The following is a 23,279-nucleotide window of genomic DNA, read 5'->3' as shown; positions in this document are numbered from 1 at the left end:
GTCTGTTCGACTTCACTAGTTAAAACACCAAAACTGGCCATAATCCAATGAACTGGTTTCACCTACTAATGAATTATGGAAATCATTTGAAAAATACTGAGCTAACCCAGGCATGGTGGCTCATACCTACAGTCCCAGCTACTCAAGAGGCCGAGGCAGTGAAACTGGCCCAATTGTCCCATAGAATTGCTGTTCATTGGTTTGTTTTTTGTTTTTGTTGTTTGTTTGTTTGTTTTGTTTTTGGGGTTTTTTTTTTTTTAATAAACATAGAAATTGACTTTCTTGTTCTTAAAGCTTGAAACATATTTGTCTTATCTGAATCCCTTCCTCAGAAAACCAACTGCCAGACCTCCTAGATAGTATTGAGGAATTGAAACTCACCAGATCACTGCATCTGGACAATGAGACACCAGACCCTTCACCCATCATAATTGCCTAACTGACCACCTGCTTCCTGTGGATCAACTCCTCTTCCTTACCCCTCCATAATTCCTGTTTTGCCACACTTAGTTACATTCCTTCCCCATGATATAAACCCCAAATTGTAGTTGGCCAGTGAGATAGATTTGAGACTGAGCTCCCATCTCCTTGACTGGAGCACCCTATTAAAGCCTTCTTCCTTGGTAATACTCGTTGTCTCAGTGATTGGCCTTCTGTGCAGGGAGCACCGGCACCGAGACCAAATTCATGGTGTTTTGGTAACAGCCAGAGGATCACCTGAGTGCCCAGGAGTGAAAGACAAGCCTGGGCAAGAGAGAAAAGTGAAAGAAAGAAAACAGGAAGGAGGGAAGGAAGGAAAGAAAGAAAAAGAGAGAGAGAGAGACAGGAAGGGAGGAAGGGAGGGAGGAGGGAGGGAGGGAGGGAGGGAGGGAGGGAGGGAGGGAGGGAGGGAGGGAAGAAAAAGAAATAGAGAGAAAAGAAGGAAGGAAGGAAAGAAGGAAGGAAGAAAGGGAGGGAAGGAGGGAGGGAGGGAGGGAGGAAGAAAAGAAAAACCGAGCTCTTTTGTTTCTTATTACACCAAACTAAAACTCACTCCCCACTTGGATTTCACCAGTTCTTAGTGAATGGTGTACCCATACAATGAAGACAAGTCACACAATGATTAAAGCAATAGAATTTTAACAATAGTTTGCTCTACCCAAATGCAAAACAAAAAAAAATCCTTTTTTTTAACTGGTCATAAAATATAGGGAATTTCCAGTTATACCCCAAAGGTTAAACAAAAGTATTTATTAGTGTTCCTTCCTCAAACCCTCCTAAAATGATTTAAAGTGGGTTGGGGAGGGGATTAGAAAGAGACAAGGAGAATGGGAAAGTAAATTGTAGCAACAAAATTTGGGGAGGTGGTAAGAGCCGATGAAGGGGTTGTAGCAAGCAGCAGACTTACTGACTTACGCACACCTGAGAAAGATAACTCTAACCTGGACACGGGAGTGAACAGCAGACTTACTGACTTACGCACACCTGAGAAAGATAACTCTAACCTGGACACGGGAGTGAACAGCAGACTTACTGACTTACACACACCTGAGAAACGTAACTCTAACCTGGACACGGGAGTGAACAGCAGACTTACTGACTTACACACACCTGAGAAACGTAACTCTAACCTGGACACGGGAGTGAACAGCAGACTTACTGACTTACGCACACCTGAGAAACGTAACTCTAACCTGGACACGGGAGTGAACAGCAGACTTACTGACTTACGCACACCTGAGAAAGATAACTCTAACCTGGACACGGGAGTGAACAACAGACTTACTGACTTACGCACACCTGAGAAAGATAACTCTAACCTGGACACGGGAGTGAACAGCAGACTTACTGACTTACACACACCTGAGAAACGTAACTCTAACCTGGACACGGGAGTGAACAGCAGACTTAGTGACTTACACACACCTGAGAAAGATAACTCTAACCTGGACACGGGAGTGAACAGCAGACTTACTGACTTACGCACACCTGAGAAAGATAACTCTAACCTGGACACGGGAGTGAACAGCAGACTTACTGACTTACGCACACCTGAGAAAGATAACTCTAACCTGGACACGGGAGTGAACAGCAGACTTACTGACTTACACACACCTGAGAAAGATAACTCTAATCTGGACACGGGAGTGAACAGCAGACTTACTGACTTACACACACCTGAGAAAGATAACTGTAATCTGGCCATGGGAGTGCCCAGAAGCAAAACCTCAGAACCCATGAAGTCTAAAATTCTGGAGGCACCTACTCCAGAGAATGGGAGCCTAGCTGGGCCTGCATTGAATGTAGGGAGACTGGATGCAAACCTAGGGAGGAAGAGACACTTTCAGAAAGCTGCATCCCCCTCACTCTGTTAGAATTCTGAGACTGACTCTTTTGGAGATTAAAGTAGAAGGTCTGGCCTGGGGGATACCAGACACATGGGAGGGCAGGTGTCCATACTACAAATCGTTTTCTGTGGAATTTCCATACTGACTATTGGAACCCTCAACCCTATTTACCACCAGACTCTCTGGCCACTAAATATACCGACCGAAAGGGAGTAAGATTATTCTCTGGGAAATCTGATGAACACCAGTTGAAGTAAGTGACAAGCTTCAACTACATGCCCAAAATTTCCAATCCACTTTTCAGTGCTCCACTTTTAAACAGCCAAGGAGGCCCAGACATATAAGGAAGATTCTAACATGAAATACATCCCCTACCACCAAGAATAAAACAGCAAAAAGTAAATTAGAGGAAACAGAGCTCATGTAGAAAGACAAAAAATATGCAAGAAAAGTATCATTAATATTTTCAGAGAAATTAAAATAAGCTATTATATCAGTAAATCAAAAACAAAATTCTGTAGAAAGGGAACAATCAGAGAACAAAAAATGACCTTTTAAGAATTTAAAAATATGCTAGACATGGTGGCGCACAGCAGTACTCCCAGCTACTGAGGAGACTGAGGCAGGAGGACCACTTGAGGCCAGGAGTTCAAGGCTGTGGTGCACTATATGATCACGCCTGTGAATAGTTACTGCACTCCAGTCTGGGCAGCATGCAAGCCTCTGTCTCTTAAAAAATAATAATTAAAAATATAATAATAGAAGAAAAAACTCAGTAGAAGTTTGGGAAGTATAGTTAACAAAAGCTCTTTTAAAAACAAAATGAGAGAGAATTTAAATTTTAAAATACCTTTAAAATTAGAAGATCAATCCAGGAGGCTCAATAATTACCAGTGAAAGTTCAACAATAGAAACATAGAGAGGAGATTTTTAAAGTAAGGAAATAACTCAATTAGGTTTGCCAGAACTGAAAGACATGAGTCTCCAGGTTGCAATCCCCTATCAAATATCCCTCCAAATAGGTGAAAATAGATTTATACCAAGCCTTATTATTTGGTCATTTTAAACTACTGGAAACAAAGATGAGACTCTAAGCATTCCCATAAAGAAAGTAAAATCTTATACACAAAGGATTAAGAATCAAAATGTTTTTGGACTTCTCAACTATACCAAAGCTAGAAAGAAAAAGTGTTTCCAACCTGAAATTCTGAATTCAGCAAGCTGTCAACAAGCGCAAGGATAAAGTAAAGACATTTTCAAACTTCTGAGGCCAAACTTCTGTGTCTCTTTTAGGCACCCTTTTGCAGAAAGCAACTTGAGAGTGCAGAAAATCCACTTCCCCAAGTGGATTTTACCAGTTCCTGGTGAATAGTGCACCTACGCAAGGAAGACAAGGCACAGAATAATTAAAGTAGTGGAATTTGAAAATACAGGTTTCTCTACCCAAATGGAAAAAAAAAAGTCTTTATGTTTTTTCTGATCCTAAAATATAGGGAACTTCAGGTTAAACCTGGAATACCAAATACAAGTATTGATTACTGTTTCTTCCTCAAACCCTTCTAAAATGATTTAAAGAAGGGGAAATTGAAAAGAGACAAGAATGGCAGGGGAAGGGGCAGTAAATCAAGAAAGAAAGATGTGGGATCCAGAAAACATTCTTTTGGGTTGAGATCCATCCCAAAAAGCAGAAAGAACCAAATTACAGTTCAGGGAGCTTCCAGGGTGGCCAGGGGAAGCAGGTCAGCAGAGAGGCCTGCAATCTTGGGACAGGAGGATGGGGACATCCAGGAGGGGTGTCATCAAGATGATAAAACTGTTCCCAAAATACTTGAATATCCTGAGGCAGGAGGCTGGCAGGACTTATTTTCGAGTCACAACCTCACTGATGGAAGCAAGATCTAGGCGGAAGAGAATGCAGGGAAGAAGCCACCCGAAACCGGCAGACAGCAACAAGACCAACCTCCAGCTGGCCCCACTGTTCTTTACCATGAAGACACTTCCACTAGCACCGTGACAGCTTGTAAATGCCATGGCAACAGGCCATGGCAACAGCCTGGAAGTTAACTTAAATGGTTCCTGAAACTTACTGCCTCTTTTCCAGAAACTTCTGAATAACCCAGTTCTTAATTAGCATGTGATTCAAAGTGAGTATAAATATAGCTGCCAGTGTACACTGCTGATGCTGAGCACGCTGCCTTTGAGCTAGCCAGCACTTGTTAAAAATTGCTTTCTCTCACTACTGACCTTGAATCCTTTCCTGAGTGAAGCCAAGAACCCTTCCATGCTGAGTCCCAAGTTTGAAGATTCCCTGTCCTGCGTCATCTTGGGAAGAAAGAGGCTCCCAGCAGAAAGCTTGAAAACAAATGAGTGATTTTCTTTTAATAACAATCAAATGTTTTTTTAAAAAATAGACTATTACTAACTTCGGAGGAGAAGCTGTACGTGAATGGAAATGTACGTCTATACAGCACATGGTACAGCCTGGCTGCCAGTGGCACTGACCTAGAGTGATAATAACGTGCATATCTCACAGTGACTAATGATATGAGCACAGTGAAATGATGAGGGATGAAAGGGACATTTGGAAGGGGTCTGAATCCTCATCTTCCACACCAGGAAGTCAATATGTAATATCTAAAACTGAACAATAACAAACAACAGTAAAACCACTCACTTTGAGATGCAGTAATAAATATCCATCCTGGCTCTGCTCTTCATTAGCTGTTACCAAATCTCTATGAACCCCAGGATCCTAATCCCTAAAACAGTGCTCTGTGAGTTCAGAGTTGTTACCTTCTAATACCGGTAGGAGTGAGTGACAAGGTAGAATACCTCTCTTATTACCAACCTTATGGCACTGCACAATTCTTTAAATAATATACCTGTATGACTTTGTATAAAATACATATTTCAAAAAACCATTTACGTTTATAAAATTTAAACTTAGAAACTAACAAAAGGGATTCAGGCACATGTAAAACAGAATGAAGAGGCTTTTCTGAAACTCATACCCCCAGAGACATCAGCTAACTGCTTAATATGTGTTCCTTCATCTTTTTTTCTGAACACAATTCAACTAAACAGTACCACATTAAACCATATTGTAAAAATCCATTCTTCTCAAAGAACAATATTCCTTGGATGTCTCTCTTTGTTGATACATGTGGGCCATCTCAAAAACACTATCGTGAGGACAGTATTAATGACTGCCAGGCAGAGCCATTTTGGGGATTAAATGCTTATGAGACACTGAATGTGGAATCACTATGTAAATTATAAAGCAAGATAAGTAGTGTTGGTTATAGCTATAATTATAGTTAAAAATATAGAAAATTTGATCTGCAGCCAAAGTGCTTGATTAAGTGGTGTACTCCATGATCAACAGATACTCTCATTCATCACACCCAGGATCACAGAAATCACAGGAGAAGCTGCTGGGTTTTCAGAGCACACCTGAATTAGAGCATGCCATGCATTATTTAAAACCAGGAGAAACAGCCTAACAGATGTTCTAGATAACGCCTGTTTGTCATCGATATTATCTCCTTTGTCTGGGAACATGTACTCATGTTTATAGAAGCCCCTCTTTGGTTCCACATACTGCATAATGATGGAAATTATTCTTTCAAAAGCAACTGCTGGGCTCTACTTTTTCAACTGAGAATCTAGTGTGATCCAAACAGAACTTTGGGCTCACAGGCCAACTGGTCAGCCTGACACGGAGCAAGAAGCAGTGTGCACCCAGCCGTGCTCCTCATTAGCTGCTTCTAAATCTCCAGGAACCCCAGTCTCTTATTCCCTAAAGTGGCACTAACAAGACTTTCCTTTCAAATTTGTTACACAGATAAGAGACAAGATGCATGATGTGCCCAGCATATCATGCATTTACTAAATCAAATCTATTCCTACTTTGTATGTATTTATGTGGACGTAATGCTAGGAGACAACTTCATCTGCTGAAGCTGAAGCAATAAAAAGAACTGACTCCTAGACCCATCAAACTGAATAGAATTCATCCAATATTAATTTTATGTATGTACACCTACCAATGACCAAAATCTATAGCAAGGGGGCCATTGACTTTGGTGTCCAACCCAGGTCTGAGTCCAGGCTCAGCAAACTTAGAAACAAGAGGCCTTGGGCAAATTACCTACTACCCTGAAGTTCAGTTTCCTCATCTGTCAAACAGGGATAATAATATACACCTTAGTGTACTGTTATAAAGACATAATGAGGGCATACTTGTAAAGTATCTATCACAGTTTCTGCTTCATTTCAAATGATCCATCACACATAGCTATTGTTATTACAGGAGTCAGATCCTCCTAGTATCTCTCACTAACAGGAAGACACTACCTCAGGCATTTTCCAAGAGGAAACATACTTGCAGACTAGTAGATATTAGAGAGCTGACATGCTTTTATAATGAGAGAAGAACAGAGGTTTTATGTCAGTATCAGTGTGTCGATGCATTATACTCTGCAGGTACAAAGACTGTAAGTAACTTTCTTTTAAGGCTTTAATAGGTTTAAAATGAAAAGAGTTCTAACAGCAAACTGTTTTTACATTCACTAAATTAACCAAAACAAAAGCAGCCAGAAGGAATAAAGGGAAAAGAAGTTTGTAAACCTTAGAATCTAGCCTTTACTCTGTTCTAATTCACTGAATGACCTTGGACAGCCCCAAGTCTTTGTTTCTTCACTTGCAAAATGAAAGTGTCCCTCGGTCCCTGTGAGAATTCAGCATGTTCCTGGCGGTCTTAATCAATGCAATGAGACGAGGAAAAGAACTTAAAGGTGTAAGAATGTTAAACAATGGGTCAGCATTGTGGTTATTTTGCAGACAATATAATTAACTACATAAAAAATTCTAGAAGATGTGCAGACTATTAGAACTAAAAAAAGTGTTCAAGAAGATTTTCATATGGAAGACAAGCACATTAAAAATTACAAATGTTTCTTCATAGCAATAATGACCAATTCGTGGAATCAGAAAAGAAAAAATCTCTTTATCATAGCAAAACACTACAAGATGCCTAGGAATAAATTTAACAAGAGATGCACACAACCTTTGTGAGGACAATTATAAAATGTTATTAAAAGACATGAAATGAGATTGAGAAAATGTTGAGGTGAAAGAGGTCCCTGATTGAGAAGACTCAGTATTATAATGATAGTGGTTCTTCCCAAAACTAATTTCTAAATTTCACAGGGTTTCAATCAACACTCAAACCAAACTGTTTTTTTTTGTTTGTTTGTTTGTTTGTTTTGAGACGGAGTTTCGCTCTTGTTACCCAGGCTGGAGTGCAATGGCGCGATCTCGGCTCACTGCAACCTCTGCCTCCTGGGTTCAGGCAATTCTCCTGCCTCAGCCCCCCGAGTAGCTGGGATTACAGGCACGCGCCACCATGCCCAGCTAATTTTTTGTATTTTTAGTAGAGACGGGGTTTCACCATGTTGACCAGGATGGTCTCGATTTCTTGACCTCGTGACCCACCCACCTCGGCCCACACTGACTCTACATCTTATACAGAACCATAGTTTATAACCAAGAGTGATTCTTGCCCTTAGTGGACATTTGGCAATGTCTGGAGTCTGGGTGTAGAGACCAGAGATGCTGTTCATCATCCTACAGCACACAGGACAGATCCTACCACAAATAATCCAGACCCAAGTACCAATGTTGGGAGATGATGATACCAAAGTTGGGAGACCCTAATATAAATAAGCAAAGGCTCTGGAAGAGGTAAAGACTAACTTGAAAAAGAACACAGAGGGAGACTTGCCTGCAGTTAGCAGAACTTAACATAAAATGTTAATAAATATTAATAAAACTATGTGGAAGCAGTACAGGAATAAACATGTTTGCAAATGCAGCAGAATAGAACGTTAAACCCACACGTAGATGGGATAGGAAAGAGGGCAGCTGGACAGCCACTGGCTGTGTGGCCTTGGGCAAGTCACTTAAGCTCTGTCTGTGCTTCCTTCATTCCCTAACTGCAAAATGAAGATAAAACTATTACCTCCCTCATAACTGGTGGGAAGATTTAATTTGATTAGTTAACCCAGGTAATGTCTGAGAAGGCTGGTTATTGTCGGTATTGTCTTCCCGGCCGGGCACAGTGGCTCACACTTGTAATCCCAGCACTTTGGGAGGCCAAGGCAGGAGGATTACTTGAGCTCAGGAGTTCAAGACCACCCTGGGCAACATACAAAAAAATACCTATCTCTACAAAAAATACAAAATTTAGCTTGGTATGGTGGCATGCACCTGTGGTCCCAGCTACTCAGGAGGCTGAGGTGGGAAGCAGAGGTTTCAGTGAGCTGAGATCACACCAATGTGCTCCAGCACTGGACAAAGCGAGATCCAATCTCAAAAACAAATTGTTGTCTTTCTAATCAATGTTATGTGTTCTACTCACCTAAAGGATTGATCAGACTACGGGGAGAAAAGCTAGTCAATTCTCAGTTACCCATACCATTGGAAACAAGCAGTAACAAGGAATATACACACTACAGACTAAAGACAACCCAAAACCGCACTACCCAGGACAATAGCCACTGGCCACGTGCAGCTATTTAAGTGTTAGAGAAAATTTAAATTCAGTTCCTCAGTAGCCCTAGCCACATTTCACAAGCTCAACGTTACATGCAGCCACCACTACCATATTGAACGGAATAGAGGATAAATAGGCCCATCATAACAGTAAGTTCTGTTGGACAACACTGATCTAAAAGCCATATGTGAAAAATGTACCTTCCTACTTCTATATGACAAAATATGCCTTTGCTAAGAACAGGCAAATAGGTTTCGGGGAGGTAGGTAGGTCGCAGGTGAGAGGTCTTCCTTGGGTTACCATTACACATAGCAAATCACATATTCCTAAGTCATCTACTTTGGCTTCTTCTTCATTTAAAAATATTTCATTTTGCATTTTAAAAGCTTACTTCAGTGGAACAGTCCTTCATGATGCAAATCTGGAAGTCAGGCACAGAGGCTTACATCTGTAATCCCAGCACTCTGGGCGGCTGAGGTGGGAGGATTGTTGAGCCCAGGAGTTCAAGACTTGTCCGGGCAACATAGTGAGACCTCGTCCCTACGAAATAAATTAAAAATTAGCTGTGTATGGTGATACACACTTATAGTCCCAGCTATTCTGGAGGCTGAGGTGGGGGGATTGCTTGAGCCCAGGAGCTCACAGAAGTCATGATCACACCACTGCACTCCAGACCGGGTGACAGAGCAAGATCCTGTCTCAAAACAAACAAAAAAAAAAAACAAATAAAAATAAAAACTCATTTCTGTGAGAAAAAAAAAATCCAGTTTAAGGCATCCGGTTTAAGACAACATGATGTAAAAAAGAAAAATGTTTAACATTCGAGATTCTATAACAAGATGCTAATTAGTCAAAGGAAGAAGACTCAAGACCTAACTAACTCCAGATTATATCTAAGGTTGGATTAAACAAAAATAGGGACCGTTCTTTAAAAAAAAAAGAAAAGAAAAAAGAGAGAGACCTCTGGATAGCTCGGCATTACCAATGAAGATGCCACTATTGGTGGCACTGTGGCTCCTGAGAGAGGTCCGTGGTGCTTGGCTATGTGCACGTGCATATCCCGGTCCGAAGTCATTCCAAATCCAGTATGCTTGCAACTCAGTAAGATGTCCTTACTTAGTTTTTCTATTACTGTTATCACGGTGGATCAAAACAGACAGATGCATTCGCTGGTTCCCCTCTAACGACAATGAAAAGAAACAGTTTATAAAATCAGATTATATGAAAAATTGTCTAATGATAATAATTTATAAGCTCATTGTGGAATAATGATGTATTCAAGAGTTGTCGTTATATCATGAAAGAAAGGTAATATGAAAGATTTTCCCCGTGAAGAATGACTACAGATGAACTGCGCCGAGATACAATTCTCTGATAAGGGACAATAAGAACCTCTAGAACACTTAATAATAGACTACTCAGGGTGAATTGAGGATTGCAATAAAAGCCCATAAATTAAAAAGTTTCCATATGATTTCTGATAAAAGACATGCCAAGGTGATAAAGAACCATGGGAATCAACTGATATCCTGCCTGTAGCCAGTAGGTCGTGAATGAAAAATTTCTGGGAAACTATGTAAAATATAATTTCTTGAGCTAGGAATGTTTAAAACCTGGGTTTCAACTAGATCTGCCTAGCATTCTTTTGCTAGGGAAAATAAAATTTTAGAAAAGAACACATGAGGTTTCAGTGCAATTCAACCTGCATCCCTTCTCATGTCAAGACCTGGGGAAAACATGGTAGATGGCGTCTACAATATAAGCACATCTAGTTAATCTGTTCGAAGTGGATGACTTCCACAAGCTCACTTTTTTTTTTTTTTGAGACAGAGTCTTGTTTTGTCGCCAGGCGCCAGGCTGGAGTGCAGTGGCGCGATCTCCACTCACTGCAAACTCCGCCTCCCGGGTTCAAGCAATTCTCCTGCCTCAGCCTCCCAAGCACCTGGGACTACAGACATGCACCACCACGCCCAGCTAATTTTTTATATTTTAGTAGAGATGGGGTTTCACTATATTGGCCAGGATGGTCTTGATCTCTTGACCTCGTGATCCACCATAAGAACCAGGGCATACATGAGAAAACTAGGCAACAGGAAAGCTAACTAAGGTGCCCAGGTTACACATATACAAATTGGTAAAGCCACAGTTTTAACCCCAGCAGGTTGGGAGCTTGTGATCACCAGCCTACAGTTGCCTGAAAGCAACACATCTGTCCCAAGCCACACTTAGGCAGCAGCCAACAGGATGAGGTGAAGCCAGACATTTTTCACTATAAAGTTCTTCAAGACACATCAAGTTAAAAGAAAAAACAAGTCAGCCAGGGGAATGAAGAAAGGAAGTTACAAAATCACACTTATGACCACAAGAATCAGACAACTCCTCACAACAAGACCATGCCTTTTCTACACGCATATTTGTGTGTGTAAACTCACAGAAAATATATGCACGCCAAATATCTAGAATACACATCAGGATGTAGCAGCAGATACCTTTGTGAAGGGCAGTGGGATTGCAAGTGAAGAGGGAGACAGGTTCAAATGGGATTTTCACTTTTTTCTCTGTGTACTTCTTTATTGTCCAATGCTTTCTATGATGATAACATATTCTTGAATTACTTGAAAATTAAATAAATAGCCTATGTGTACATAAATATATAACATGCTCACACACACACACAAATAAGTCTAGACAAAATGACTACCTTGAGTCATAAAATCATTCAGAGTATTACCAATCTGGATAAAAGAGACAACTGCCATTCTATTACTTGCTAGAACTTACAAGTCACTCAGTCAGGTTATTAGTGATTTTCCTACAAAAGGAAGGGTGTGGGAGTGCAGGAAAGCATGGACTAGAACAGACCCGAGCTTCCATCAAGACGAGCCTACCTCCATGTCTTTCTCTGCATGGTAAGGATCAATCATCACGCCCCTGCCCAGGAGGGATTCTTGCATCTAGTCCTTAAAGCCACAGGATGGTAGCATCAGGGTGATTCCTGGAGCAGTCTGGATTGTGCTTGTACATTTCACCAAGCTCTCTGCTCTCCCAGAGAGCCTGTACACTATTTGATATAGTTTAAGAAAACCACTCATGTATGGTGACTCATGCCTGTAATCCTAACATTTTTTTTTTGAGTTGGAGTTTCACTCTCGTTGCCCGAGAGTGATGGAGTTCAATGCCAAAATCTCATCTCACCGCAACCTCCGCCTCCTGGGTTCAAGCGATTCTCCTGCCTCAGCCTCCTCAGTAGCTGGCTTACTGTGCCCACCACCATGCCTGGCTAATTTTTTGTAGAGACAGGGTTTCACTATGTTAGCCAGGCTGGTCTTGAACTCCTGACCTCAGGTGATCCACCTGCCTCAGCCTCCCAAAGTGCTGGGATTACAGGTGTGAGCCACAGTGACTGGCCAAATCCTAGCACTTTGAAAGGCCAAGGCAGGTAGATCACTTGAGCCCAAAAGTTTGAGACCAGCCTGAGCAACCGGGCTAAACCTCGTCTCCACTAAAAATACAAAAAATTAGCCAGGTGTGGTGATGTGCACCTGTAGTCTCAGCTACTTGGGAGGCTGAGCTGGAAGGATCACCTGAGCTCAGTAAATCGAGGCTGAAGTAAGCCGAGATCATGCCACTGCATTCCAGCCTGAGCAACGGAAGTGAAATCCTGTCTCAAAAAAAAGAAAGAAAGAAATCCATAAATCCCAGTTTCTTAACCTCAGCACCACTGACAGTTCGGGCTGGTAACTGGTTACTGTTGGTGCTGTCCTGTGCGCTATAGGACGCCAAGCAGTGTCTCCGTCCTCTATCCACTCAATGCTAAAAGCACCTTTCCCAGTTATGATGATCCAAGTTTCCAGATATTCCCAAATGTCTCCTGGGGGACAGTCACCCCTGGTTGAGAACCACTGCCCAAAGTTATTACACTAGCTAAAGCTGGTATCAGTCCATCATCATGGGACCTTCTGAATTCAAGACCCCTTGTATTTCTTTTCTCACCACAAAGAAATTATAAATGCTTGAAGTGATAGATATGCTAATTACCCTGATTTGATCATTATACAATGAATACATGCATCAAAACATTATATTGTACCCATAAATATGTACAGTTATTATGTGTTAATTAAAAAAAAAAACAAATACAAAATACAAAAAAGTATTGTTGCAATGAGATATATCCACCAAAGTTCAATTTTAGGAGACATAAGCCATCATATCTTATTTTTAGCAGACAGTATTTAATCGATGGACTGAGGGCTTACAAAATCTTTGGAAGAGCTGGAGGAGCAGACTCTAGGCTAGACTTCCAGTGACTCTCAGCAATTCCAGGGCCTGTTCCTCAAGGACAACCACTGACCATGAGACCATCTGGGAGACAGAGAATTGAGAGGCTCCGGGAACACACCACCTTCACTGTGATCCAAAGATCAGTATAAGGAAACCGTCATCATCCCAACTATTGGTCTAAACCGCAGCATGCCAGATAGATACACAAGAGCAAAATACTAAGTGACCCTCCCTCCCCTTTTCCCTCCCCTCCCCTCCCCTCCCCTTCCCTTTTCCCTTCCCTCCCCTTCCCTTCCTTTTTCCCTTTCCTCCCCTTCCCTTCCCTTTCCCCTCCCCTCCCCTCCCCTTTTCTCCCCTCCCCTTCCATTTTCCCTTCCCTCCCCTTCCCCATCCCTTTTCCCTCCCCTCCCCTCCCTTCCCCTCCCCTTCCCTTTTCCCTCCCCTCCCCTCCCCTTCCCTTTTCCCTCCCCTCCCCTCCCCTTCCCTTTTCTCTCCCCTCCCCTCCCCTTCCCTTTTCCCTCCCCTCCCCTCCCCTTCCCTTTACCCTCCCCTCCCCTCCCCTTCCATTTTCCCTTCCCTCCCCTTCCCCATCCCTTTTCCCTCCCCTCCCCTTCCCTTTTCCCTCCCCTCCCCTTCCCTTTTCCCTCCCCTCTCCTCCACTTCCATTTTCTCTTCCCTCCCCTTCCCTGTCCCTTTTCCCTCCCCTCCCCTCCCCTCCCCTTTTCCCTCCCCTCCCTTTCCCTCCCTTCCCCTCCCCTCCCCTCCCCTTTTCCCTCCCCTCCCTTTCCCTCCCTTCCCCTCCCCTCCTCTTCCCTTTTCCCTCCCCTTCCCTTTTCCCTCCTCTTCCCTTTTCCCTCCCCTTCCCTCCCCTCCCCTTTTCCCTCCCCTCCCTTCCCCTCCCCTCCCCTCCCCTTCCCTTTTCCCTCCCCTCCCCTTCCCTTCCCTTGACCTCTTGACACTACAAAACCTGACTGCTGGAAAAGAACCACAAAACAACCGCACATCTCCATGTCCACCTGACAAAATGCACGGGAATGCAGAAAGCACAAAGTGGAAAAAACAGAAGGCTGGCTCCACTCCACCTGCACTACAGAGACACTTCCCAACGACCTCCAGAAGCCCACGCCACGGAAGTCTGGAAAATGTGGTTTTTCTGCCGAAAAGCCTCTTGAGGAGCGCTGGACAGGCCTGTCCACCAATGCCCCTCAGCATGTAGCAGGGGGACTTGTGCTCGCCAGGATGCCAGGGCAAGGCTTTCTGAGCAAAGGTGCTTAGATGAGATCTGATGGCTATGGAGGCGTGATGAAGGCAGCTCCTAGAAGTCTTCTAGAAAAAGCCATAATGGTGAGATGCTAACGGGTGATGGCCCAGTGCAAACTGCTGAGCAGCACATGCGTATGGCAGGTGCGGGGAGGGTAGGCAGGGTTTAGGCAGTGCATGAAGAAGGGAACCTGGTATAGTCTGCATGGCAGTCCCTGCAGGTGCTCTGCCCAAGCCCCTCAGTGCTGCTCTTGCACTCCAAAGGCCGCTTCCCGTGTACTCTGGGATGTGCTGACCACCGGGGCTCACAGGGTAGCCAGGAGTCCTGGTGATCCCATGCAGCTGGACACAACCCTCAGCCAGCCACAGACAGGGAGGGGGAGCATGAGGACCTCAGCTTCTTCGCCTCTTCCTTGCGAGCTCGCCACCATCTCCCCGAGTTTCCTAGAGGAACTGCACTCCAGTTGCCAATGTAGCTGGCTTCCCTTCCCTCTTGCACTACCCCATTCCCTGAGGATGCCTATCCAGATCATCACTCAAATGTTTTCCTCAGGGTCTGCTTCTGAGGAAATCCAGACTGAAATACCCTGAAACAGAAGTTGTTCTCTTAGCCCTACCTACTCAAGGGTTATAAGTCAGCACGACGCAGATGTAGGGAGGCGTCTGAGGGAGTTCAGCCATTACTGGCATTTGTAGCCAAGACTTCGGTGCTGTCCATAGGACTCTAAGAATAATAGCCAACACGGCTGACTGCAGAGGTGCCTGACTTTGCAGGCCTGGCTCTAGTGAGAACTGCAGGAGACAATGCTGCATTTTTTCAGATCTACAAGACATGTGCTAACTTAGCGGGGGGGCTCAGACTTTGGGGAAGTCATGGCACTGTCGGAAGCATCCTTGGCCCACCTTCCAACGACTGTGTGCGTTCAATTAACCTGCTCTGACTTGGACACTTCCATGTATTCTACACAAATATCAAACATTCTCCTTTAAGTGTGTAAACAGTTCACCTACTCACAAGTGTCATCAATAAATTCTGGTGACTTAGTTCAGGTAACCGACAGAGTGGCTCTGAGGAAGCGCATGGCCATTTCTGTAGGGCTGCTCACAATGTAAATCCCATTCCCTCTGCAATAGGGGGAAAGAACACTGACCTGAGTCTGTAAAACAATAGCTAGTTGGTCTACATAACTTCAATATGCAGTGCTATGAAGGAGAACCCCAAACTTTCTACAGCAAAACAGCCTTCTAACAAAAACTGCACCAATATAATATTCGGAAAGCAAGAGTTAATTCATATATGTGAGATTCTAGAAAAGGCAAAACAATAGTCCTGGAAAGCAGGTCAGTGTCCATGTGCCAGAGCTGCAAGGAAGGGTTGAATACACAGCAGCCTGGAGAGCTATTGGAGAGTTGCAAGGAAGGGTTGAATACACAGCAGCCTGGAGAGCTATTGGGGTAATGGAAATATCCTATGTCTTTATGGCGAGGATGGTTACAATAAATGACTATGTACATTTGCCAAATTCATCAAACTATGCACTGAAAGTCCACAGATTCTGTTGTACGTAAATCGTACCTCAATAAACCTAATCAAAATACTTTAAAAATTTATGAGAAACCATTCAGTAATTGTCTCAATGCTTTGTTTTTATCTGTTGATGTATAGTAGCAGATGTTATCTATCTAATAGATTATCTGTAGTTATTAATAATACTATAAATTTAGAATAAGCCATTTTTGTTAAGTGTATTCTTTATTCTCTGGAAATTCTAAAAACTACCTGATTGAAATTCTCCATCCTTTAAGAGAATGAAAGGAGACAAGAAAGATCACTGGTTTTGGAGTCAAACAGATATGGGTTCAAATATTGCCTCTGTTGTTTTTCTAGCTGCGTGACTGCGAGTTTTACTTCATCTTTGGTCAACCTCAATGGCCACAGCTAGCTGCGAGGAAAGCCGAAAAGTGTCCAGTTTATTCCATGCAACCATCTCTCCAGCTATACATTTCTACAGAAGAGGCCGGGCACGGTGGCTCAAGCCTGTAATCCCAGCACTTTGGGAGGCTGAGGCGGGTGGATCACGAGGTCAAAAGATCGAGACCATCCCAGTCAACATGGTGAAACCCCCGTCTCTACTAAAAATACAAAACATTAGCTGGGCATGGTAGCGTGTGCCTGTAATCCCAGCTACTCAGGAGGCTGAGGCAGGAGAATTGCCTGAACCCAGGAGGTGGAGGTTGCGGTGAGCCAAGATCGCGCCATTGCACTCCAGCCTGGGTAACAAGAGCGAAACTCCATCTCAAAAAAAAAAAATTTCTACAGAAGAAGCAACAAACTTGGGTGAGGAAGGGCGGTGCTTCTAGCCACATCCATCACAGAGTGCATTTCCTCTAACACACATTGGCCTTTGGGAATAACCCCACCAAAACCAAATTCTGTTTCTTTCAGCAAAAAAAAGCAAAACACCTATCCTTCTACTCCACCACTCACACTACACACACAGAGCCCCACTGACCCATGAGCACTGGAAAGCCTGATTCCTCTGTGCCCACACAGGGAACCTCTCTGAGGGAGACTTTCTCCCAAGTCACCCGAGTTAGAGTGAGATCCACCTCCCATGTTAGCAGCCAGCAGCGTGGTGCAGCTCCTGGCCCGGAGACCACCATTCTGGACAATGTTTTCCTTTGTTCTGTTTGATTTCTCTCCTCAACAAGAGCAACAAAGCCCATCTATGCTCAGCTCAGAAGCAATAATCAATATGGTCACCCTTGTCAACCTAAGTTCCTTGGAAATATAGTGGGCACGGGTACCACATCTATTTGTGAAATCAGAAAATAAGGCAAATGAGAGGAAAAGATTCTTTCAGCATGAAAGAACAGCATGTTACATTTTCTGTATCATCAACCCAGACAATGGTTTTAAAATCAGAATACCACTGGGGGTGAGTCCAGCCCCTTGTCATATTGTGGGGCTCCCGGGGGAAGATGGAAGGACAGACAGCAGTAACACAAGAGGCAAAGCACTAAATATGAGGATCTCGCATCCTTTTGGTGCCAGCAATAGCCATGTTTGCTCACTGCTAACCAGTCAGGGAAGGAGGATGATTTATTATAAGCTGTTGCAGAATATATTATGCAGGGTAGAGGCATGGAAAGGTCTTTGATATGTATCTGAAAGAGCTTCAAACCCATAAAAGAGATAAATTTTGTATGAAGAGTGTCACTGAGAGGCCGGGAAGAATCTCCAACACATCTTCATATCACAGGGAATAATGAAGGGCTGCTCTAAGCACACAGTCCTGGCATTAATTTCACTTAAAGAGGCCATCATTAGCATATCGACGCATCATTAGCATATGGGCGCATCATTAGCATATCGACGCATCATTAGCATATCGACGCACACAACTGCACACTATACGCCTTCTGTGCAATCGGGAAACACAGCTAAAGACTTCACAGTCAAGGCCTTGATCCATGGACAAGGCCCAGAATGTGTGTTTGCTCCATTGTTGCACCTTGAGACGCTGGCCTGATCTCTGGTTCCTTTCTTCTAATCCTCCAAAACCACAATTGAAGAGCAATAAACTGTCTTCCTTTTCCTTTCCCTGAACTCCCAGCTCCTGTGTAATTCCCAGCTTCTGATCAAAGGCTCCTGGAATACAGGCTCCCTGGCCCATGGCTGATTCAAGAGCCTGTTCTCTAAGAGGGCTGCCAGCATGGCCCTGACTCCCCATGGCCTGTCTCCTTCAACCCGGCCTCCCCTGTCTGTCCAGGCTTTAGAGAAAGCAGGTAAGAGCTCTCCTGAAGCGGCTCACAGCACCCTGGCACACAACCAGTTACTAGGCAGACTACATAATATTTGTCGAGAACGCCTCTTATTCTTGAATTATGGTTTCCTGCTCCAAGCTGCTGCTGCTGTTTGAATTGGGCTGCACCTAATTACGGTTTTATTTGCTTTAATAAAGAGATATCCAAGTGTGCTGAGAGTTGCACACAAAACAATAATAACAATAATAATAGTAAAGTGTCTCTCTAAACATCTGCAATTACGGCATTTGTTGTTAATTGCATTAATTAACCTCCCCCATGAAGCAGCTGGTGAAGTTTCCACAACAAGGAAAGGAGAAAGCCGACTCCCAGAACTGCTGGGTTTGCAGCCTCCGGAGAGCCCACCCGCTGGGTTACCGGCTCCCCGTGTTTTCGGATGGAGGTGCAGTCCCGCTGAGCTCCCTGGAAGCGGGGACCAAAGCTCCCTTCAGCCGGAGCATCATGGCCAAGCTTTTGCAGGCCACTGAGCCTGATGGGATGGTTGAAGCTTACAGAGAGCCAGTCCTACTGAAATACCAATCATCACAACATTAACAATAATAAGTGACACTGATTCGGCCCAGTTCTCAAGTCTCCAAAGCAGGAGGACCCAATAGAGCAGCCTCTCCCCACTACGGCCCAAGGGGTGGTGTCCTGCCCTTTGCAAGACAGAAAAGGAAAATTTGGTGGAATCCTGATCCTGAACGTGATCACCCGTTCTCCAGTAGACTAACATGATTTTATCTTGTACCATTTTGCAGAAACACACAAATATCCCATTCTCACGAGTCCTGGACACTCCAAGGGCATGTTTCTGTCCTATTCTGCAAACAAGACAAACAGCATGACCAGGAGGCATTCACCCTTAATAGCCACATGATTCTCAGGGTCCAGGCTCCAGGTCTCCTGCCCCTGCTCTGTAAGCCACATAGCGTATGACCACTGTCCAAATTTTTTTAAAAACTGAGGTGACATGAGTGAGCCTTTGTTTCCTGCCCAAGGAATTAGATCCCCCAGATTTATGAAAATATTTTTTAAAATCTGAGCCACAGCTATTATACTAATTCTCCAATTTTGGTACCTTGACTAACATTAATTGCCTTCCATTAAAAAATTAGAAATATGTAAAGGATGAAATTTCATGTATTCAGTCAGCAAACGGTCGTGTGTCTAATATGTGTCAGGCATTTCACTAGGTTGAAGACCAAATAAACGCAAAGGAAAAAAATACAATTACGAAGCTTCCATGAGGAAGAGGACGTTACTCAAAGATGCCCACAGTGAAATGCAGAACTGTGGCCATGCTAAGTATCTGCAAGGAGAGCCATGTGGCGTCATGAGACACATAACATCGGGGAGGCATTTAGAGGGCAAGTTGTGTATATGGGGAGGCCTGGGCAGGCAAGGGGAGGGGCAAGGGCTTCCTGCAGAGGAAAGAGTGTGGGCAGAGGACAGCGGTGGGAGGGACCAAGGTGTGACAGGCTGGCAAGGTGGGAGAGCAGAGAGCTTTAGGGTTGGAGGTGGGGAGGGGGCCTGAAGAGGTGGGCAGGGGCCTGACCCAGAAGATCCTTGCAATCCCTGAAAAGACAGAAAGCATTGGAAAGCCACTGTGGGGTTTAGGCAGGGGAGTGCCAGGACCAGGCTCGTGTTCTGAGAACAGAACTCTAACTGCTGGGTGAAAAATGCATGCTGGGAGGGTGTCAAGAGAGTGGGAGGCCCAGCTAGGTATGAATCATGACTACCGCAGTGGAGAGAAGCAGAAGGCGGCCTCAAGAGGTAATTGTGAGAAGCAAAATCAATACAATTTGGCAGTGAATTAGATCTAGGGGAGGAGGGGCCAGCGATGCCCCCTGGTTAATGGTAACACCTCACTCTGTGCTGGGGGGACCCTGGAGGAGGAGGCTGTAGTTTGAATATGGCTTGTTCCCAGCAAGTCTCCTGCCGAACGCTGATCTCAGTGTGTCAATGTTGGGAAGTGGGGGCTAGTGGGGGGTTTGGGGTCATGGGGTAGATCCCCCATGAATAGATTAATGCCCTCCCATGAGAGTGAGTTCCAGCAAGAGCTGCTTGTTAAGAAGAGCCTGGCACCTCCCCACTCTCTCTTGCTTCCTCTCTCACCAGTGATCTCTGAGAGCTGGGGTTCTCCTTTCACCCTGAGTGGAAGCGGCCTGAGGCCCTCACCAGATGCAGGGACCCAGTCATGAACTTTCCAACCATCAGAATCGTGAGCCAAACAAACGTTTTTTCTCTTAATAAATTACCCAGCCTCAGATATTCCGTTCTAGCCACACAAAATGGACTAAGACAGCAAACAAGTGTGAAGAGGAAAGATTGAGTCAGGTTTTGGAACGTGAACAGGCTAGGTGCTTCTGGCCATCCAAGAAGGGGCGCTGGGGGCTGGAATACAGGCCTTGAGCTCCAGGGGAGATGCCAGGCAGCATGCACATGTGAGGGTCATGTGTGTGGGGGTGGAAACTGAAACCAGAAGAGGATGAGGTCGTGTCGGTACAAGTTTGGAGTCAGGAAAAAAGTATGGAATTAATGAGCCCTAAGCAATTCCAATACTTAATTCCAGAGAATAAAATGGCAAAGGAGAGTTCAAATAAGAAAAGGAATGTAGCCAGAGGGCTGGGAGAAAGCCCAGGGCGCGTGACACCGTGCAAGTCAGGCAAGGGCGTGACTCCCTAGAAAAGGAGCTTGAGGTGCCACCAGGAGCGAAAGACAGTGACGACTGGACAATGTTCCTTGATTTGGAGACACAGAAGGAATTGGTAACCTCAGTGAAGATGGCAGAAGGGTTAGGGAAGGGGCCAGATGGGTGCAGGGAGAGGCTGGAGGGAAGAAACGGGGACAAGGCTTACAAAACGTCTGATTGGAACTGAGGAGGAGCAACATGGGGCAGTAGCTGAATGGGCCTGAAGTGAGGGCAGATTTGGTTTGATTTTTTAAGAGAAGAGATTTGCAGATGTATTGAAAGCTAATGGGGGAAACTTGCCCAATGGTACATGTGAGAATTATGCATTTCACTGTAAATTTGTACTTAACAGAAAAAGAAACAAAGATGAATCTTGAAATCTGGTCAGCGATGTGCCCTCTGAAGTGTTGAGGAAGAGAGTGTGTCATGTATGCAACCCACTGTGAAACGCATTTGTTAAATCGCGGTGCATGACTAGAAGGACGAACGGAAGAGCAGATGTGTGATTAAGCACATAAAGCAAATGCCAGGTGTGGCATCTGGGTGTGATTTTCTCTGTACAATTCTTTCAACTTTACAACATTGGTGAAAAAGAAAACAGGAAGGGTCCAGGTGACAGAAAAAGACAATTCAAAAGCAAAAAGAAAAAAGATCTGGTAAGTTTCCCAAGGAACTGGGAGGAGATGGGGTTGATGAAGCATCTGGCTGAGACAGGAAGGTGAGGAGCTTCATAGAAACAAGAGAAAAAGGAAAATGACAGCGACTCTCCCTACTCAGGCATGATTAATGGAGCAGTCATCTACAATGGCCCTCCCTGGCACTGATCACTGATGGGCTTAGTTTTTTTTTACATTGGTAATGAATTTGCAATAATCTCCATGAGTTAAGGCAAACCCTACAAGGTGATTGCAAGCACGCTGCTAACCAGGCTAAAGTTCTCTGAACTTTCGTCAAACGCTCTATCAGCCTGATGACTCCCCCGACCCATGTCTTGAGAAAAGATAGATGAAATGAGTCCCTGCCGTGTCCAAGCCACTGCGAGCTCTGTCTTCTCTTGAGCCTCTACAAGCACAAGCTTTGGGATCCACAGACTTGAGCTCGGGAGTCCCAGCTGGATTCTTCACTTGTTCAAAGACCTCAGTCTCCTCCCCTATGAAATGGGGGCAAGTACCACTCCTGCCTCTCCCAATCACTGAAAGCATGACATGAATGAGGCCCTGCACTCATAAAACACCTAGGCCCACACTGGGTCCATAGTGAGCACAGAACAGATTGTTACTTTCCAAACATACGAAGCTTAAGTGCAATCCTGCATAAGGATATACCGCTGTCACCCAGAAGACACTTTATCACATCGAGAGAACAGCGGTGCTCATCTTTGAAATCTCTTTTGCTCTCTACTCACATCTCAAGCTGCATAAGAAGTGTCCTTTCTGGTGTCCCTGATGCCTTGGGTCATGTTGCTGGTCCACGTAAAATTGGAGATAATGATTGGAGAATCATTATCACCCAAACGGCTCCCAGATTGGCGCCACATCACTTCTGAAGGGTCCCAAGGCGGTCACGAAGTGCCCCAAAGCCTTGTTTGCCTCCATGGGTCAAAGGTCCACCTGTGGTAATTAGTAAGATAGGTGCTGGACCAGACGGAGTTGGTGTAGCCACAAGACCAAACGATGCCCTTCAACATGCTGCATGGAAAAAGTGTCTCTCTGATTATCTGCTCCCAGATCTGAAAAGCTACCTTCTGTGAGCTCAGTGGAAAACTCCAATTCATTAACCGATATCAACAGAAAAAGACAATCTCAAAAGGCTTGTTGACAACGACTGTAGCCATAGTGTAACCTTATCCTTATCTTTCATTATCCTGCTTTTATTAGGAAAAGGAAAAAAAGGCATTTGTTTTCATGAACACAACCTCACAGAAAGCTTTCATACACAAGATGCACAAGATAAAAAAATACATTCACTGAAGAAATGCTCGATATATTTGAAAGTGCTAGGAACATCTTCATTCTCTCTGTAGAAGTCACATTTCCTTTAGGTTTGTGTAGCCTCAGATATAAAAATATTGTTAATTCAATTCATGTGAACTGTTATAATTGCCCACTGAAGGCAAACTTTGTAACCGACATCAGCTCGACACTGCTCTCAGTATAGACACGACTCACGCAGAGTAGCAGGACTTTCTTCAAACAGAAATACGTGGCAGTCAGTTAATGGGTCCAAGCACCAACATGCGGAATGCACAGGCCGTGGGCAAGCGGGTCTCCTGCCCCTGCCTTGGCCCCTCGCCTGTATCCCAGCTGTCCAGGCACCTGGGAACACAGCAGCCTTGTGTTGACTGTGCCTA

The 23,279-nt window shown here is 44.3% G+C and overlaps 1 long non-coding RNA gene across 3 annotated transcripts in view; it reads right to left on the bottom strand.

The window, feature by feature from the left end:
* LOC103792864 (uncharacterized) overlaps positions 1 to 23,279 on the bottom strand; it is a 49,731-nt gene that overhangs the window by 16,307 nt on the left and 10,145 nt on the right. For 2 of the 3 annotated variants that reach the window (XR_013536343.1, XR_013536344.1), the window contains exons 2-3: positions 9,866 to 10,063; positions 9,275 to 9,423 (exon numbers count right to left, since the gene is read on the bottom strand). This is a non-coding gene — a long non-coding RNA (uncharacterized LOC103792864). Of the gene's footprint in view, positions 1 to 3,526; positions 3,705 to 4,571; positions 4,680 to 9,274; positions 9,424 to 9,865; positions 10,064 to 23,279 lie in introns of all 3 variants that reach the window. The other variant, XR_013536342.1, reaches the window with a different exon arrangement.

Source organism: Callithrix jacchus, chromosome 5 (genome assembly GCF_049354715.1).
Source record: "Callithrix jacchus isolate 240 chromosome 5, calJac240_pri, whole genome shotgun sequence".
Lineage (NCBI taxonomy): Eukaryota > Metazoa > Chordata > Mammalia > Primates > Cebidae > Callithrix > Callithrix jacchus.
This window is presented reverse-complemented; position numbering and strand designations above follow the sequence as displayed.